The following is a 21,668-nucleotide window of genomic DNA, read 5'->3' as shown; positions in this document are numbered from 1 at the left end:
TCTTTATATATCCTGAAGTTTAATTGGTCTGAGTTGGATATGGTAAAGATTTTTTCCCATTCTTTAGGCTCTCTCTTCACATTATTGATTCTTTCCTTTACTGTGAAGGAGCTTTTTAGTTAGATTTCATTCCACTTATTGGCTCTTAAATTTACTTCTTATGCTTTAGGAGTCTCATAAATGAAGTCATTTCCTATGCTGACATGGTAGAGATTTGGGCCTGCTTTTTTCTTTTATTTGGTGCAGAGCCTCTGTTTTAGTACCTATGTCCTTGATCCACTTTGAGTTGAGTTTTGTGCTGGATGAGAGATATGGGGTTAATTTATTTTTGCAACATATGGATTTCCAGTTTTCACAGCACCATTTGTTGAGGAAGTTATTTTTCTTCAATGTATATTTTTGGTGCCTTTGTCTGGTATGAGATGACTGTATTTATGTGGGTTCGTCTCTGTGTCTTCTAGGCTGTACCATTGCTCTACATGTCTGTTTGGTGCCAATATCATGCCATTTTTGTTACTAGGTCTCTGAAGTATAATGTAAGTTCTGATATTGTGATGCCTCCTCTTCACTTCTCTTGCTAAGAATTGCTTTGGCTATTCTGGTTTTCTTATTTTTCCAAATGAATTTTGTGATTGCTTTTTCTACTTCTATGAAGAATGTTATTGGGCTTTTAATGGAATTTGAGCTGTGGCTCTTTAGTTCACCTTCCCTGGACTCCCCATACTCACATGTGTTTTATTTTTATTTCCTTCTTTTTAAGTGACAGATATTGAATTAAAAAAAAAATAAGAAAGAATGATTATTGGAGGTGGACCCGGACCCACACAGTGGTGCAGAACACAGAGTCTTTGCTGCAGTCACCAGACTGAGCTCTGACCACAGCACAAGGTCACCCCAGTGCCCCCCACCTCACCAAACACCAGAGGCAGGAAACAGACAGAATCCATCTTTGAAAACTTTACTCGCCATATATTGGTGGGTGTGGCTACCAGCACTGTTCTGCAACTGATCAGGTACCAGGTTTCTAACTCCCCCACCTCCAGCTGTGATGACTCAAACTTTTTCTCACAATGTTTTGGGGGGCGTAGCTATCAACATGGAACTGCAACTGTATAGGCCCCTGGTTTCCAACTCAGAGAGACTAAGAGCAGGGAGGTTCCAGGTAGAAGCTCAAGCCCTCTCACACTGGCTACCTCCACCACCCTGAATGCAGAGACTCAGGCTTGGAAGAGACAATGCCACCTACTGGAAGAAAAGCAAACAAAATTCTGAGAGTTTTTTTTTTTTCTTTTTTTTTTCTTTCTCTCTCTTCTCATCCATTCTCCTCTACCCTTCCCCTTCTGGTCCTCACAACCCGACCATATGTGAAACCAAGAACTTTGCATGAAATAGGACTTTAAGAACTGAATCACCAGAATAATATAATATAGAGGCATTGCATATGTCCCCCTCCCCCTCTTTTTTCCTTATTTACTTTCTCCCTCTCTCTTTTTTTCTTTTCTTTCTATCTTTTTATTTTTTTCTCTTCCTCCCTCTATCCCACTTTCAACATCCTAACTTTTACGATTTATACTTTGGGTAATTCTCTAAATATATATATATATTTATATATATATATATATATGTTTGAATTTATACATTCTTCCATAAATTGCCCCCTGTCTATTCATTAGAGTTCTCCTCCAAAGGTGCTAAGTTAGATTAACCCCATACCCTCACACCCTTCCCCCTTAACATAACATCCTATGCCTGACCCACTGTTCTCTATATGCCACCAGAAATGGTATGCCTTTTATGAAACTAATGACTATACTTTGAAAAAATAAATAAGATTGACGGACCCTTAGCCATGCTAATGAAGAGAAGAGGAGAGAGAACCCAAATTACATGCATATGTGAGGAAAAAGGCAACATCACAACAGACACTACAGAAATACAGAAGATAATTATAAATTATTTCAAAACATTATACTCTAAAAAAATAGAAGATAGTGAAGGCATCGATAAATTCCTAAAGTCATGTGATCTGCCCAGATTGCATCAGAAATATATACACAACTTAAACAGACCAATATCCAGTGAGGAAATAGAAGAAGCCATAAAAATATTGCCAACCAAGAAAAGCTCAGGACCAGATGGATATACAGCCGAGTTTTAAAAGACCTTTAAAGAAGAATTAATACCGATACTCTACAGTCTATTTCAGGAAATAGAAAAAGAGGGAGTACTTCCAAATTTATTCTATGAGACCAATATCACCCTGATTCCAAAACCAGACAAAGATACCTCAAAGAAAAAAATCTTCAGACCAATATCTCTAATGAACATAGATGTAAAAATCCTCAATAAAATTCTGGAAAATCAGATAAAAAATATCAAAAAGATTGTGCACCATGATCAAGTGGGATTCATCTCAGGGGTGCAAGGATGATTCAACATACAGAAATCAAGAAATGTAATTCATCACATCAATAGACTTAAAGATAAGAACCATATGATCATCTTGATAGATGCAGAGAAAACATTTGACAAAATACAGCACCTCTTTATGTTCAAAACACTAAAAAACTAGGGATAACAGGAACTTATCTCAACGTTGTAAAGGCTATCTACACTAAGTCTCAAGCCAACATCATTCTAAATGGAGAAAAACTAAAGGCACTCCATCTAAAATCTGGAACAAGACAGGGATGCTCTCTCTCACGACTTCTACTCAACATAGTTCTTGAAACACTGGCCAGAGCAACTAGACAGATGAAATAAATTAAAGGAATAACTATAGGAAAAGAAGAACTCAAAGTAGCACTATTTGTTGATGATATGATTCTATACATAGAAGACCCCAAAAAAACTCCACCAAGAAACTTCTAGAACTAGTAAATGAATTCAGCAAAGTGGCAGGATATAAAATCAAGACCCATAAATAAAAGGCATCCCTGTATATCAGTGACAAATTCTCTGAAAATGAATTGAGGAAAACTACCCCATTCACAATATCCTCAAAAAAAATTATTGGGAATCAACAAAAGAGGAGAAAGATCTATACAATGAAAACTACAGAACCCTAATGAGAGAAATACAAGAAGACCTTAGAAGATATAAAGATCTACCTTGCTCATGGATAGGCAGAGTTAAAGTTATTAAAATGATCATATGACCAAAAGCACTATACAGATTCAATGCAATTCTGATCAAAATCCCAATAATATTCCTCATAGAAATGAAAAAAGCAATCATAAAATTCATCTGGAAAAATAAGAGACCCAGAATAGCTAAAGAAATTTTAAGCTGTAAGAGTGAAACAGGTGGTATTTCTATACCACACCTTAAACTATACTACAGAACAACAGTAACAAAAACAGCATGTTACTGGCACCAAAACAGGCTCAGCTCATAGACCAATGGTACAGAATAGAGGACACAGAGACTAACCCACAAAATTACAACTATCTTATATTAGACAAAGGTGCCAAAAGCATGCACTGGAGAAAGGATAGCATCTTCAACAAATGATGCTGGGAAAACTGGAAATCCATATGCAACACAATGAAACTGAATCTCTATTTCTCACCATGCACAAAAGTTAACTCAAAATGGATCAAGGACCTAGGAATTAGTCCAGAGACTCTGTTTCTAATAGAGAAAAAGTAGGCACTAATATTCATCATGTGGGTTTAGACCCCACCTTCCTTATAAGACTCCTATAGCACAAGAATTAAAACCAAGAAAAAACAAATAGGATGGATTCAAACTAAAAAGTTCCTTCTCAGCAAAAGAAATAAGGTGAATAGAGAGTCTACATCCTAGGAACAAATTTTAACCCCTCACATCAGATAGAGCTCTAATCTCTAGGGTATATAAAGAGCTCAACAAAATAAGCACCAAAAAAACAAATAATCCAATCAACAAATGGGCCTGGGACCTGAACAGACACTTCTCAGAAGAGGATATACAATCAATCAACAAATATCCAAAAAAATGCTCACTATCTCTAACAATCAGAGAAATGCAAATCAAAACTACTCTAAGATACCATCTCACCCCAGTAAGAATGGCAGCCATTATGAAGACAAACAACAAGTTTTGTCTAGGATGCAGGGAAAATGGTACACTCATACACTGCTGGTGGGACTGCAAATTAGTGCAGCCAATATGGAAAGCAGTATGGAGATTACTTGGAAAGCTGGGAATGGAACAACCATTTGACCCAGCTATTCCTCTTCTCAGACTATACCCAAAGGACCTAAAAACAGCATACTACAGGGACACAGCAACATCAATGTTTATAGCAGCATGATTCACAATAGCTAAACTAAGGAGCCAACCTAGATGCCCTTCAGTGGATGAATGGATTAAAAAAGTAGCATTTATACACAATGGAATATTACTCAGCACTAAAAAAGAATAATATCATGGCATTTGCAGGGGAATGGATGGCATTAGAGAAGATTATGCTAAGTGAAGTTAGTCAACCCCGAAAAAACAAATGTCAAATGTTTTCTCTGATATAAGGGGGATGACTCAAACTGGGGTAGGGAGGGAGAGCATGAGTGGAAAATTACCTCTAGATAGGGAATAGGGGAGGAGGGAAAGGAAGGGAGAATGGGAATAGCAAGGATAGTGGAAGGAGGCGGTCATTATTATACAAAATTTATGTATGAAGATGTGAATTTGGTGTCAACATACCTTATATACAAACAGAGATATGATAAATTGTGGTATAAAGGTGTATTAAGAATTGTAATGCAAAAAATATGAATGTAATGCACTCCTCTATTGTGATTTATATAAGAAATAAAATAGGAATGACTATTTACAACTTTATTTGGGGTCATGGGGAAGCATCTACAATCATATCCAAAAAGCTCTAAATTTAAGCAGATAGATAAGTTGTTAAAGAAATCATAGTATTCAATCTGAAATAAAGAGAACAAGGCATTCCAGAAATTTTTGGCCCATTAAGTTTGATTCAGGACCAGCCTTTCTATTGAGTAATGGTCACTTATACCATTCAAGACATAAATCTTCAATCTAATGTTACTAGAAAATGCAGCAGTATCTCCATGAACCCTCACAAAGGCAGAACAAGACCATGTATCAGGAGAAGTACTGTGAAACCACAATCTGTTACATGATCTAAAAGACAATATTTTGGCAAATAACCCAATTAATACATGGACTAAGGAACAGAAGACACTTTGGAGAAAAAAATAAAGTCAGCAAATATATGAAAAAATGTTCAAGATATCTAGCAATTAGAGAAATGCAAATCAAAGCAACCCTAAGATTTTATTTCATTCCAGCCAGAATGGCAGCTATCAAGAATACAAACAACAATAAGTGTTGGTGAGGATGTGGGGGGAAAATGTATACTCATGTATTGCAAACTAGTGCAACATGCTGGAAAGCAATATGGAGATTCCTTAGAAAACTTGGAATGAAACCACCATTTAACCCAATTATTGCACTCTTTGTTTCATACCCAAAGTACTTAAAATAAGCATACTACAGGGGCACAGCCACATCAATGTTTGTAGCAACTCAATTCACAATAGCAGAACTATGGAACCAATCCAGTAGCCTTTCAGCAGATTAATGAATATAGAAAATTTGGTATATATACACAATAAAGTATTACTCATACTTAAAGAACGAAATCATTGTATTTTCCAGTAAATGGATGGAGTTGGAGAATATCATGCTAAGTGAAATAAGTAATTCCCCCCGCAAAAATTCCAAATGTTTTCTCTGAGATGTAGATGGTGATCCATAAAGGCGTGGGGGTTAGGGAAGAATGGAAGAACTTGGATTGGGTAGTGGGAAATGAGAGAAGGGTGTGTGGGGGGTAGGAAGGATGATGGAATGAGTCAGATATTATTACCCTAGGTACACATATGATTGAATGAAGACTTTGAAACTGCATCATGTAGAGCCCAAGAAATGAAAAGTTTTGCTCCATTCATGTACAATGATTTGAAATGCAATTCTGCTGTCATGTACAACTAATTAGAACGAATTGAAAAAAGGCAATGTTTTGGGACTTTTCAAAATCTTCAACTGACAGAATAAGTAGCTGTGAGTCCAACATTCTAATTATTGACCTTTCAGGGAAAGATCACCATAACTGGGAAGGAGAACAGATAAAGGCCCATGAGAAATACACACACACACAGACACACACACACACACACACACACAAACACACACACACAAGCACACACACCATGCATAGTCAAATTTGAGAGGAGAAGAAGAGAGATGTGAACCATAAGCAAGTGCTGCATAATGAAAAAAAGTTCTGGCACTGAACTGACCAATGATGTTTTCCAGTGGAGTCACCCCAGTTAATTCTTTGTAAGATCAAAGAGCATTCCTATAGCACTCCTGTGGACTCCTCTGCTCTTCCAGAAGTCTGTGAATGACGAATCTAGTGCATTAAAAGGTTAATCACACCTGCTGATTGGAAGTACTCCAAAGCTTTCTGAGCAGGACCGTGATACATTAGTTCCTCTGAGGCCAACTGTCAAAGAGCTTGAAGATGGAATAACAAGGCTGATGGATGGTGAAGATAATTGTTCTCCCCTGCTGAGAAATCCTAAGTAAAAAAGGGAAATAATGAATCATTAAACATCTGGACCTTGCACTTCTTGGTAAAATACTTACTTCTGCCAGTAGAGTTTTTTCTCTCAGTTCAACTTGATTTTCTCTTACAAACTTGTCATCTCAACTCATTACATACTTGGTAGTTGAGGAAAATAAAATTCAATGCTTTTATTAAAAGATTAAATATGCTTAAAGTTTGGTGCATCAGCAGTCTAGAATTGTCTATAGAGATTGAGAGAAAATTAATTTTCCTAGAGTCTACCCAGACAGTGAATTCAGGGAAGTTGGTACACAATCTCTGATGGTTGGAATAGGGAATCCATGTTATTACCAAGTATCTCAGATAATCTCTTGAGTACACCCACTTTCAAGAACTAGTTAATGACCTGTGAGACTACAAATAGTACAGTATGGAAAAGTCTAACTTAAGGTTAGAAGAAACAAAGGCCAACATCACTTTCCCAATTTTTTAAAGTATTTTGAGAAAAGAATCACTTCAATTTAATAATTTGATTAGCACCTCATAAATCTATTGTATCCAAGGGGGTTCTGCCTCATGGAGAAATAGGTAGTAAGATCTATAATTTCATTCTAATGTGGATTTGAAGTAGTTAATGGCTCCTTGTAAAAAAAAAAAAAGAGAGTGATAACTCGTTTGAAGGTGATATATGTAGAATATCCAAATTCCCAATGATGGCGAGCTAAGAAAAGAGATGCAGTGAAAGAACAAGCTGAACAAAGTGTGAAGTGAACAAGTCTATTCTCAAAACTGTAAGAAGCAGTTCCATGTAACACAACAGGCAGTGTTTATGTGTTTTCTTGTGTTGGTGTTGTTTTGGGTGAAGAAGATAACTAACAGAGATGGCAAAACAGGCCTATGGTGAGCACTTCAGAAAAAGATGGAAATTCAGTCAATAGGCAATAGGAGCTGGGAAAGGACTGGAAGATGGACATGGGGTTTCTGAGAGCTCTGACACTGAAAGTGTGCTCTGAGGACTAACAGTGTTAGTATCAGTGATTCTTCAAATCTCCTTTGAAGAATTTTAAACCCTTCCCGAGACCTACAGAAACATGATCTGCATTTCAACCAGACCCCAGGTGATGAACTTGCACAGCAGTGTTTGGGAAGGACTGATCAGAGCTCTCTGCATGAGGAAAGATGCCTGTGTGCTAGGCAGAGCAAACCACAAAGAAAATGTCTATGAATCTAAATATCATACATGGGTTCTGTAATGGGGCCTGAACTCCAGACCCATGACTGGGCATCATCACTTATATGTGCAAATGGCATTTTAAACTTGTGATGTCTAACTCATAAATATCTTCCTTTCTTGCTGTTTCCTCTCTTCTAGCATAGAGACTTGCTCATAGGGTTATGAGCATCAGAGGAAGCAAGGTTGTGACAGAGAGGGGAAGCCTTGAAGATAGTGTGATTGACACCTTAAAACAATGAGGCAGAGGAGTTTCTAGAGATGGTACATAAAGGGAGAGAGTAGAACTACTTGGAGATTGGTTCCAATAAACAAATAAATTACATCAGTAAGCAAGTAAGTAAATATTTTGAGATAATGGGAGCCCAAAATCTCTCTGTCTGAAGTCACTTACAAACATGAAAATAGCAAAGACTAAATGTAAGACAGAGGTGTTAGTTTGGAGTCAGAAATATTATTATGAATTCATGGGCTTTTCAATGTATACACAATAACAAAACAGCAATAGTTATAGATCTCTGTTCATGCATATATTTTTTATTAAATATCTATGTATAAATATATGTGTACCACAATTAGATGATAAAGGCTGACATTACCTGTGCAGGTTGCATTCTCAAGTGTGTTGCACTGAGAACTCAGCATCCATTCATTCTTGAGCATCATGCAACACTCACTGGGATGGACCCTGCAGGGGGTCACACCATGAATTGCTCTAGATTGTAAGAAGACAGGAAAATGTATTTCTGGAGAGATTCTGACAGACAGGAAACAGACACACTAGCTCTGATTGCATACTAGCAAAGGATTTGAATAGCCATAATTGGATCCTGGCAAAGAAAGGCTTATTGACTGGGAATTGAAGATGATAGTGTGTTCTCCTGGATTGGAGTTTTTGGTAGGAAGTATTTGGGGTCAAAGGGCATAATGGCAGAAGAAACTACATGGTAAGTAGCAGAGAGGAAAGGAGGGGCTACAGATATAGTGAAATGTAACAGAGGGAAATCCAGGTGAGAAAAGTAGAATTTCATTTGTATTATTCTTGGATATTTCCTTTCAGTTTGAAACATGTTTCTATATTTTTAAAGATGATGTCTAAGTCTCAACTATTGAAAAACTTCCTATAAACATCTCTTCACATTTTTCTTCTTTTATAAAAAGAAATTCATTTGTCTAATTTCATTCTTCCACTTCTTGAAGCCTCAAATGTCAGCAGTCATTGTCTCAATCCTCCCATGACGGGTGGAAATCCTGAGCTGATCCTGTTGGTTCCCTTGAAAACAGATCTAGAATCCACCCTCTGCTCACCAGGACCATCCTTGATAATGCTTCATCATCCTTCATCAGCTCCTTCACTGGATCTTCCCTCATTCTTGCCTAACTGCAGTCTTCCCGCAACCATTGCTGTGCTCCAAAACTCTCAAAAACCTCCCCATTTCCTCTCGTGACAGGAAAAGCCATACTTCTTACATGACCTCTGCCACCAGCCCAACTCCACTTAACATCCTAATCCACCTGTGAAGGGCTAAACTGGGTCCTCCCCAAACTCAGATGTTGAAGCCCTATCCCTCAGAATGTGGCCACATTGAACATAGTGCTTTCAAAGAGGTCTTTAAATTTAAATGAGGTATTGAGGGTTCTCATCTGACTATGTCCAGTTAGGAGTTAATTAAAACACAGACATACAAAGGGAGAAGGTGACCATCTGCAGCCAATGAGAGGCCAATGAAGAAACAACCCACAGCATACACTTTTCAAATTTCTGCCTTCAGAGTCATGAGAAAATTAATTTTTGTGTTTAAGCCTCCAGTCTGTGGTATTGTGACAGTTCACCAAACGTCACTCCTCATAGTCTCTGGGTCTGTCCTTCTGGCCTTGCTGGTCTTCCCCACACATCAGACATGCTGTGCTTCAGAGCCACTTGGCTGCCTTTTCTAACACGAACTCTCTTCTGATTTATAGCACATCTCACTTATTCTCTCCCAGCATATGTGTCACATGATTGTGGCCTTTTCTGATTCTTCTAATTAAAAAGCTCCCTGCCTTCACCTTAGCCTTCCTTTCCTATATTCTTGCTTCATCTTTCTTGAACCACTTCTTGTTTGTTGACTGTATCCTGCTACGAAGAAGAAACATTAAAAAAAAAAAAAAAACTTCTGAATCTCCTGCACAAGAAATACCAGTAAAATAAAAGTGATCAAAGAGTAATGAATGAAATAAAATGTTGCCATAGTTTTTACCTTTTTAGAAGTGTAAAGACATCATTAAGTGTTTTCCCATCTAATCCAGTTGTGGGTTCATCCAGGAACAAGATGAGAGGACCAAGGATCAACTCCATTCCTATACTAGTCTTTTTTCTTTCTCCTTTAGATTCCACCTAAAAGACGAATTATTATCATGTCCAAGAATTTCCATGGTCACTGCTATTTGGTGAATTAACCAGTACCATTCCTGTTAGAGACACTTTACTTCATTTTCCTCATTATTCTGAGCAGGAAATAAATGACATCTGGGGGAAAAAAGTTTTTCTCTAACCCCATGTGTAAGCTAAGCCTCAGTGCAGAGTAGTCACCTGATTTGAATCTCATTCTTTTAATAGTCCTGAGCATGCCTTGACAAATATTTTAAGAGAGTAAGTTAAAAACACTAAAAAATCAAACCAAACCAAAAAGAAAACTATGATGTAGGGAAATATATTTAATAAAGGAGAGCCTGGCACAGTGTAGTATGCCTGTAATCCCAGTGGCTAGGGAGACTCAGAATGATGTTCTCAAGTACAAAGCCAGCCTTAGCAACTTAATGAGGCCCTAAGCTACTTAGCGAGAACCGATCCCTAAATAAAATATAAAAAAGGGCTGAAATGTGGCTCAGTGTTTAAGCATCCTTGGTACAAAAAAAAAATAAATAAATAAAACAACAACAAAAAAAAAAAAGGAAAAGAAAAAGAAACTACTTACAATGATCTTTTAGTGTATTCTGAACGTCTCATACAGACACACTACATCTACAAAATATCCCAACTGGACTGAAAAGAAGATAGTCACCTTGGAGCCAGGAGCATATAATTTTCAACATACCATATTAGCATCTTTTAAATTTCATATTTTTCCCCAAAATGATTTTTTCTATATGTAACTTACCTCAGAATTGCTCACTCATCTTTTCAGAAAAATCCAGAACCGGGAATATTTCACAAGGTGAGTGGCACAATATTTGCAGCCAGTAAATGTGTGGGGAGGGGATAAAGAAGATTTAGGGGAGGTAGGAAGTACAAAATACACAACCCTTGAATGGTTTCTATTAAGAACTGAACTTTAAAAGACATTTGGGTACCTGATCAAAGTATTATATAAATGTGTAAGTATGGCACAATGAAATATATTATTTTATATAATTATTATAAGCAGAGAAAAAGGCTTTTGGGAACAATTAAGGTCATATTAATAAATATAAACATGTAACAGCTCATAATATAGAGACCTTGTTCCATTTGTTCGATAATGGTATCAGTAAGGTAAGATATGTGCTCATTTCCTTAGGTTATTGTGAAAGAAAAGGTATACAAATGACCATTGAAGGGACTAGTAATACCCTATAGAGGCAGTAATTCATTGTTAGGTTATCCATCATATCATTTGAGTAATCAAACTATTTGTCTACATTTTTGTTATGTTAAAATATCATAAAGAGCTAAAAAAATTACTTAAATCAATGAGATTATATGATTCTAAGAAGCCAACTATTACCTTTGTACATTTCCCCTGGAAATCCAAGAAAGCAACACGCTAAAGTGCCAGCTTGGACCTAAGTAAGAGTAAAAGAAAGTGTCTTCCTAGAAAGATAAAATCAGTTTAAACAGCAGCCCCAATCACTCAACAACAACAACAACAACCAAAGGGGCTAAAAAGTGGCTCCTGTGCCATGGTAACTCAGGAGAGATCCACAGAAAAAAAAATGATGTTTATCTGCTACCTATCCAAGCCCCATTGATATCCAAACCAAAATTTAACAAGATTTTTCTTCACCTTGGCATGGTTTACTATGGATAATTCTAACATCAACTATGATCATTTATATAACTCTTTAGCATGAATGAGTGTTTTAACCCCAATAGCCAACATTGTACCTTCAATCCATTTGAATGTATTTCATCTAATGGTTTAAAGTATTATAAGAATAAATCTTCTTATCTTTGTTTTCATATCTCTAGTTTATACTTGTTCCTCTTACCCCTGATTCATTCTCTTGCATTATCTGCTACTACCTCACATACCCACTATCCATCAATTTTACCTTTGTACCTTACTGCAAATTATCTTTTCTCTCTTTCTTAATTTTTCTCTTTTCCAATCCTTTAGGGCCTATATTCCCCAATTCCCCACCAATCCCTCATTTATGGTTACAGTAATTGTACTAAATTTAATAACTATTATTGGAGCTATTCCAGAACACTTTTAAAGGTTTACATATGTATTTGGGAAACTGTGGAGAAAAATAGCAACAAGCTTTTCTTTCTTATAAGGTTGAACAATACTAGCCTTGGCTCTGAAGTGGTTATAGTAAATAGGGTTCAGTGGCATCCTTGAAACTGGTGCTGATATTAGGATCAGCAGAGGTCACACATTGACAAAAAAAAAAAAATAGCATCTGAATAGGAAATCATCCCAGGGTTCTTAAGAAAAAAAAAACCTCACAAGTAGTCATTCTCTTAAAAAAGAAGTGAGAACTATACCAAGAGATGTGCAGGCATAGAAATGCTATGAAAAAAAAATCAAGAAAAAAATCACCCCAAAGTCCCTAATATTTCAACAACTGACTCCATAGACGCTACCATAGAGAATATGTCAGAAAAAAAATGGAAAATTAAAAGATAAAATATTATATAACCTAAAAAGGTAAAAAAAGTAAAATCAGAGGAAAAATACAGAAAGTGAAAGATTACTTCAATAAAAATAAAGAAATTCGAAAAGGGAACCAAATAGAAGTGAAGTGAAAGACTCAGAAACCAAACTGTTAAGGTCTGTAAACGGCTCTCACTCCTGCTATATCAAGGTACACAAGTCATTCGTCGCCCCCCGGGTTATTTTGCTGCAGCCGGACTGCAGCACCAAACTAAAAGCTCAATGGAAAGCAACATGAATGGATTATATCACTTTGAAGATAAATCTTTACGTCTTGAAAACAAAACATATAATCTAGAATAAAGATTGCATAAAGATGTTAAGAATGAATAGAAAATTCAATATTAAGATGTTAAGAATGAGTAGAAAATTCAAAAAATATGAGATATCACTAACATACCAAATTTAGTATTTATTGGGATAGATGAAGGCTCTGAAATATAAGCTAAAGGCATCCACACTTTTTTTCAATGAAATGATATTAGAAAAATTTCCAACCCTTAGGAATGAGAGAGAAATTCAAATCAAAGAGACATATAGGAATCCATGTATACAAAATCACAATAGATTCACACCAAGAAACATTATAATGAAAATGCCTAGCATATAGAGTAAGGATAGAATTGTAAAAGCTACAATAAAAAAGGGCTGGTCACATTTAGAACTAAACCAAAACAGATTTCAACTGATTTCTCAAGTCAGAATCTAAAATCCAGGAGATTTTGGAGTACTATAAACAAGGTTCTGAAAGAAAATTGTGTCAACCAAGAATTTCTATGCCCAGCATAATTAAGCTTCAGAATTAAAGATGCAATAAAAATATTTCATGAAAATCAGAAACAAAAGAATTCATAACTAGTAAGCCTGCATTATAAGACATATTCAATGAAATGTTCCATATAGAAGAAATGAAGAGTGAAAATGAAAAGAAACATAGGAATGAAGTCCCTGAAATAAAAGTCAATTAAAGGAAAACAAGTCTGCTTTAAACATGAGAAATAGATCAAATGTTTGGAATTATAAACCATCTCTCAATAACAACATTGAATGTAAATAGTCTAAAATCTTCAATAAAATGACAGATTGGCAGACTAGATTAAAGAACAAGACCCAACAATAGTTGTCTGCAAGAGACTCACCTCAGAGGCAAATATATCCATAGACATAAGGTAAAAGAATGGGAAAAGATATATCATTAAAGTATAACCACGAACAATCAGCCATAACTATTCCAATATCAGATTGAGTGTATGTTAAGACAAAATTAATTAGAAAAGACGAAGATAGTTACTTCATACTACTAAAGGGAATCATATATCAAGAAGATAATGATTAAAAAGATCAATGCCTCAAACAACAGAGCATCTACATACATGAAACAAACCCTTAGCAATATTAAGAATCAAATTGATCACAATACAATGACACTGGGTGACTTTAAATTTCCTCTTTCAACACTGGATAGATCAACCAAACATAAGCTAAGTAAAGATTCTAGTTCTGTAGAGAACTAAAAAATACCATTAATACATGAACCTACAAGACATTAACAGAATATTTTATCCATCAATAACTGAATTCACTTTCGTCAAGAGCACATTGGAAATTTTCTGAAACAGACCACCTTTTCAGTCACAGACCAAATCTTTGCAAATACAATAAAATAGAGATAATATTTTGAATTCTACTATAACACAACAGAATGAATTGGAAATCAAAAATAAGGTAAAAAGCAGAAACCACTCTAACACCAGCAGATAAAATAAACCACTTTTGAAGATGAATGGATAGAAGAATAACTCAGGGGAAAAATTAAAAAATTTGAGAAGTAAATGAGAAGAGTGATAAAATATATCAAATTCTCTGTGATGGTATGAAGACAGCTCTAAAAGGAATGTTCATAGCATTGAGCTAATACATTAACAGAATAGAAAGGTAACAAATAAATAATCTAAAATTACATCTCAAGCCCATAGGAAAACAAGAACCAACAAACCAATGCCCAAATCATTAGACGATAGGACATAATTAAAGTGAGAGCAGAATCCAATAAAATTGTGAATTCAAAAATTTTCAAAAGATCAATGAAACAGAGTTGGTTTTGGAAAGGATAAATGTTTAGCTAAACTAACTAAATTAAAAGGGGAAAAATGCAAATAAGATTTGAGATGAAAAAGGAAATATCAACCTTTATGCTACTGAATCCATAGAATCATCAGAAACTATTTTGAAAATTTCTACTCCAATGAACTATAAAATCTTAAAGATATTGACATATAGCTTTTACAATGTTGAGATAATTTTTTTTCTATCTGTAGTTATATGTGACCAAACTAAGGCCAACATTATATTAAATGAAGAGAATCTGAAAGCATTTCCTCTATAAACAGGAACAAAGCATGCCCTCTTTCCCCACTCCTATTCAACATAGACCTTGAAATTCAAACCAGAGCAATCAGGCAAGAGAAAGAAATTGAAGACATGTAAATATGAAAGAAGAGCTCAAATTATCTCTGTTTAATGATGTCATAATCCTATATTTAGAAGACCAAATAACTCTAGCAGAAGACTTCAAGAGCTCATATATGAATTCAGCAAAATAGCAGGATACAAATCAGCACCCATGAATCAACCATATTCCTATAATCAATGTTAAATTGGCTAAAAAACCAATTAGGAAAACAACCCATTCACAATAGCTTCAAAAATCAATCTGAAAAAAGAGGCAAAAGAACTTCTACAATGAAAACTACAGAACACTAAAGAAAGAAATTGAAGAAGATCTCAGAAAAATGAGAAATTATACCCCATTTGGTTCAAAGGTATGATATGTCAAAAAAAGAAAATGGAAAGACCTTGAATATTCTTGGACAAGCAAAACTAATATTATCAAAATGGCCATTCTACCAAAAGCAATGTTCAGATTCACTGCAATTCTCATCAAAATTTCACTGACACTCTTCAAAGAATTATAAAAGGCACTTATAAAATTCATTTGGAAAAATAAGAGACCCAGAATAGCCCAAGAAATCCTGAGAAAGCAAAGCAAAGCAGGAGGTATGACAATATTGGACCTTAAATAATACTTCAGAGCTATAGTAACAAAAACAGCATGTTACATGCACCACAAATCTCACTCACAACCTGAATGGGGAGGGAGTGGGTAACTATGAGAGGTGTGGACCAGCTGTAAATAAAATCTAGGAAAGTAATATTAAACAAAAACAATAGGTAAGAATTATATATATTTTCAAAGTGTGGCTTGATGGGTGGAACACACCTGATGGGGTCTTACCCTAATAAAGAGAAAAACCTGTGCTTACTTTATGTATAGTGGTAAAGATCAAAGGACATAGTAAGTAATTTCATCAGGAAAAACAGGATAAGTGTGGGGGGAAAACAGATTGTTTAGTGCTTAGGTGGTTACACCCACCTCCCAAGGGCTGTGTTTGATCCTATGGCTGTGAGCTAAGGCAGGGCACCAGCATGATCTGGGCTCTGGAACCAAGGAATTTCACCCAGGAGTTCCCAGAAAAGCAGCTTCCCTGCCTTATGCTGCCTCAAACAAACACAAAATTTATCATAATTCATACATGGCTTCCAACAAAAACAGATATGAAGACCAATGGAATAGGAGAGACACAGACAAAGCCACAGAAATACAGTTATCCCATACTAGAAAAAGATGCCATAAACATATATTGGAAAAAAGACAATATCTTCAACAAATGGCACCAAGAAGACTGGAAGTCCATAAGGAGTAGAATTAAATTTAGATCCTACCTCTTGCCCTGCACATATCTCAATTCAAAGTGGATCAAAGAACTAGGTGTTAGATTAGAAACCCTGCGCATGCTAGAACAAAATGATGGCCCAACACTCCAAAATATTGGCACAGAAAACCTCTTTCTTATTAAGACTCCTAGAGCACAAGAAATAAACTCAAAATCAATAAGTGAGATGGTATCAGATTTAAAAGTTTCTGAACAGCCAAGAACTAAGAATTTGAAGAGAGAGCCTCATAAAGGGAGAAAACATTTCTTACCTACTTCTCAGGGAATTGATTTCCAGGAAATACAAATAACCCCCCAAAACTTAACACAAAATAAACAAATGGACCAATCATTAAATGGACAAAATAATTAAATAGACACTTCTCAAAAGAAATAATACATGAAAAAATGTTCAATATCTGTAGCAATTAGGGAAATTCATATTAAAACTACACAGAGACTTAATCTCATTCTAGTCAGAAAGGTGATTATCAAGAATAAATATAACAATAAATGTTGGCAATGATATGGGGAAAAAGGTGAGCTCATACATTGTTGGTGGAACTCCAAATTATTTCACACTCTGGAGTATGGAGATTTCTCAAAAAAACAAAGAATAGAACTACCATATATCAGCTGTCTCACTCTTTGTTATATATCAAAAAGAATTAAAATCCGCATATTACTGTGATGCACAGCAATGTTTATAGCAGATGATTCACAATAGCCAAGTTATGGAATGAAACTATAAGCCCAGGCTCTTGCCCAGACAGAAACAGGGGAAACCTAAAAGGCAAAATTGCTAATACCTGGAAATCACTAATACCCTTTAAAATTAATGGGTAAAGAAAAAATGGTATATATATATATATATATATATATATATATATATATATATATATATATATACACACACACACACACACACACACACACACACACACACACACACAATGGAGTATTTCTCAGCTATAAAGAGAACAATTTTGTGTCATTTTCCAGTAAATGGATGGAGCTGGAGAATATCGTGCTAAGCGAAACAAGCCAAACCCCCCAAAAAGACAAGGGTTGATTACTTTCTCTGATATATGAAAGCTAATTCAGAATAAAGGGTGAGGGGATAAAACTATAGAAAAATTCAGTGGAGTCGACAAAGTGGAATGAAGTGAAGGGAGGAAAAATTAGATAAGAAAAGGCAATGGAATGAATCTGACCAAACATTTTTATGTACATATATGAATATATTACAGCTGTATTTTGATTCTCAGCACCATATATGTGTGTGTGTGTGTGTGTGTGTGTGTGTGTGTATATATATATATATGCTCAGCACCATCATATATATATATTTATACACACACACACACACACACACACACACACAAAGAAATAATGCTAAAAATACTGTAAGTAAATAGACAGATCAGTAGAGTAGAGGAATAGGAACAGGGGAGAGAGTGAGGGGAAGAAAAGTGAAGTACCGGGGAATGAACCAGAACAAATTATATTCTCTGCTTTTATAATTATGTTAAAATGAATCCAGTGTTCCATATAATTTAAAAAAGAATACTTGGATTCTTTTCCTTTATGAAATACAGAAGTATACCTCAAAAAACATGTAACAATATTTCCTGGAGGAAGAGTTGGAGAAGAGCAGCAAAAGAGGAAAAAGAAGAACAAGAAAAGTCAGTGCAAAGACATCAAACAACCTGTGTCTTCAACAATGGGGGTGGGAGGACCATGGAAATGGCCATGTGAGGGGCTCTCTCCACATAGACCTACTCCTTCTTCAGGACTAGACCACAGTTAAGATTGTTCCCCACATATTTCCCTCTTCATACTATGTAACTAGTTATCTTTCTCATCACTACAGAAAGCAGCCAGTTTTGACACCATACACATTAGGAAACTTCTGAGCTCCTCTTTCCTGGTTATGATTCTATCAGATTTTACACATTACGTTGGAATCTGCCACTTTCTCCAGATCTAACTCTTTAATGATGTTGTTGATCCTCTCCTTCTTTTCCTGTTTTGTCATAGTTGTTGGAAGCCCAAGAGCTGCTGAGAACCATAAGTTCTCTCTCACAGACAGTGTGTGCATCACAACATCATCCTGAAGGCAAATGTGATTTCATTGAGAAACACTCTAAGACCATCACTTCTGTGTATGTAACTTAAAATATGAAAATAATAAAACCAGGGCTGTGGTTGTGGCTCAGTGTAGAGCGCTCGCCAAGCATGTGTAAGACATGGGGTTCGACTCTCAGTACCACGTATAAATAAATAAAATAAAGATTCATCAACAACTAAATAAATAAATAAATAAAATAAACCCAAAGGAAAGTTGGTAAAAAAAAAAGCTATTGTAAAGTTTCAACTCTAAGGATTTCAGAAATTCTATACAGACAGCTTTAGAGCCCAAGGGAAGTTATTTGCATACTCAGGTGGAGCACTCATAATTATGATGACTTCTAGACATTTACAAAATGATTTCTATGAGGAGTTGCTAAAGTCATACTAGAAGAAGAAGAGAGGTGAATGAAGAGCCAAAAAGACAACAGTAGATGGTTTTGGAAATGATATAAAATCTAGAATTGATACCACTGCCTAAAAGTCTATATTCCAGGTTCTTTCTGCCTCTCCTTTTGACTCCTACCTCAATCTTAAAGGAGATTATGTAAAGGTGGTATAAATAAAGTTGGTACTGAGCATCTTCAATTGGAAGCATGTAAAACTATAAGCACAGTCTCTTGCACATACAGAAACAGGGGAAACCTAAAAGGCAAAATCACCAATACTTACCTGTACCACATAGCCTGTATTATGTGGTATATTGGAATCCTCAGGTACTTCATGTACCCAAACATCTCCAGATATACCACTTGGATCCTTCCTTGCAGCCAATATATCTAACAACCTATAAAAGGACACACAAGTTCAGAGATTTTTCCTTCCTACAAAGGCCACATCTCTCACCTCCTCAGAATCCAGATTCTGTTCAAGTTAAAAATTAAACTTGTCAAAAACTTCTATGGTTTAACATATGTGTGTGTTTGTGTAGGTGCACACACATAGAAATTCTTAGCATCCTTTTCTTCATGTGCTATAAGTCATTCCAAAATCATTAAAGCAAAATTTATTGGCTTATCCAATATAGACTCCCTGTGACCCTCAACTTCATGGTCCCAGCCCAGGCAACAGTCTTCTTTATCTCTGATGCATGATCTCCCTGAGAACTTCAGATCCTTCTGTTCACTTTTAACATTATTCCCTTATCTTCTTTCCACTTTAGTTCATAATATGATGGACTGCTATATTGTGATCACTTCATCATGCCATGTTGTTAAAGCTGAATTTAATAAGACTTCCTGGTCCTTGGATTAAAACCATATGCTAGTCTAAATTGATTTTATCCATATTACCTAGCATCAGACAGGAAATGCATAGCAAATTCACGTGATTTTTTTTGTGGGGTGGGGGCCGGGTACCAGGGATTGAATTCAGTAGTACTTGACCACTGGGTCACATTTGCAGTCATCTTTTGTATTTAATTTAGAGACAGCAACTTACTGAGTTGGTTAGCACCTCGCTTTTGCTGAGGATGGTTTGAACACATGATCCTCCTGCCTCATCCTTCCAAGCTGCTGGGATTAGAGGAGTGCACCACCATGCACAACCAACACATGTGATTTTTAAAAAGCATACTAAAATGCAGCCAAAAAGGCTTACTTACACCTTCTTTTGTAATCACAAAGTATTGCCTGAAACTGAGGGTCCCACGATGGCATTAAGGCCAGGGTTCATGATCCCACTGTAAACACAAAAATATACTGATTTAGTATTTTACTTTATAAAGAGTTCCATAGGTTTAGGGTCTACACTGAATGCATTTAGGAAAGGTTGATGAAATTGCAGATAGATAACAAGCACCAAATATTAATGTAAAATATCATTGATTAATAGAAGTCTAGTCAGGACCTATAAAAAAATGTCTGAGATCCCTCAAATATCTTGAAACCCCTAATCTCTTTGGGGGAAATGACATATTTCATGTTCAGACCACAAAATAAGTAGCCATTTTTTATGAATGATCTGCATTACTCTTACTCCTTTTAAAACAGTTTCTAAATCATGTTTAATGATCAGCCTCTTCAAATCCCCCCACCTGCTTCCCAGTCAAGTTAGACACCATTAATGAACACTGATTTGGAGATTGATCAGCAGTAATGTTCTCACTTTTAAAATCTAGTCAGAACAAAAATTAATATATCTTCAGTAGAAATCAAAGAGTGGAGCAAAGTACTCCAGAGTATAAAAAAAAATTGCGTGTTCTTCACATTCAGGAAAAATGTCTTACCAATTAAAAAAACCAGGGTAGATGATTCACTGCTTTGTTAAGTATCTGATTAATTGACTGGAAAGTGTTCTGTGTGTATTGGGTGACATCCCTGTAGTATGGACATCCTTGTGAGATGCACAGTCAGAAAATGGATATAAGTATGCTTCAATCAAATTAAGAGAATTCCTGAGGGTAGTAAACAATCGGAGCAGAAGAAGATGATTATGGCAGTGTTGACTGTGCTAAGACCTAAGAAGTCAATTTTAGGCTGATTATTATCCTAAATATAAGAGGTGAATCTACTAGGAAGAATTAGGTGGAGGAAGAGAACTAAGGGCAGGGCTACTGCAGGGGCACAGGAGTGCACACAGCAGTCTGGCTTCAGGCATTCAGAACTCTGGTGTGTATGCCAGTCCCTCTTTTGAATTGCTAAGCACATCAAGATGTGTTCTACAGTGGAATCAGTATTTATTCCAAGCACAGGATCAAAGCCAACAGCTATGTGCCCTCACATACTGATACCCAGGGAGGTTGATCCTATGATTGCATAGGTGTCATGAAATACAAAAGTCTCAGTGCAACTGCCCCACAGCACTCACATCTAGAATGATCTCATCTTTCTTGGACTGTAGCACCTGATCTTTAACAAATGAAACCAGTGCTGCCAGAGGCTGAGGTGATATGTACCATTCACTTTGTTTATTAACTGTGGAAACTCTGAATCACTGGACTATTGAGAGTGTGGTAAACTTGGATTCAGAAAATTCTTAATTCATTTGCTATCCTTCCTCCCCCAGTGTAAAGACCCACAAATGACTGGGTATGACTGGGGGTGTAGGTC

The 21,668-nt window shown here is 35.9% G+C and overlaps 1 pseudogene; it reads right to left on the bottom strand.

Moving 5' to 3' along the window:
- LOC143385795 (broad substrate specificity ATP-binding cassette transporter ABCG2-like) overlaps positions 1-21,668 on the bottom strand; it is a 37,834-nt pseudogene that overhangs the window by 10,787 nt on the left and 5,379 nt on the right.

Source organism: Callospermophilus lateralis, assembly GCF_048772815.1.
Source record: "Callospermophilus lateralis isolate mCalLat2 chromosome 8 unlocalized genomic scaffold, mCalLat2.hap1 SUPER_8_unloc_1, whole genome shotgun sequence".
Taxonomy (NCBI): Eukaryota; Metazoa; Chordata; class Mammalia; order Rodentia; family Sciuridae; genus Callospermophilus; species Callospermophilus lateralis.
The sequence above is the reverse complement of the archived record's forward strand: the minus strand, read 5'-3'. Positions and strand labels throughout refer to the sequence as shown.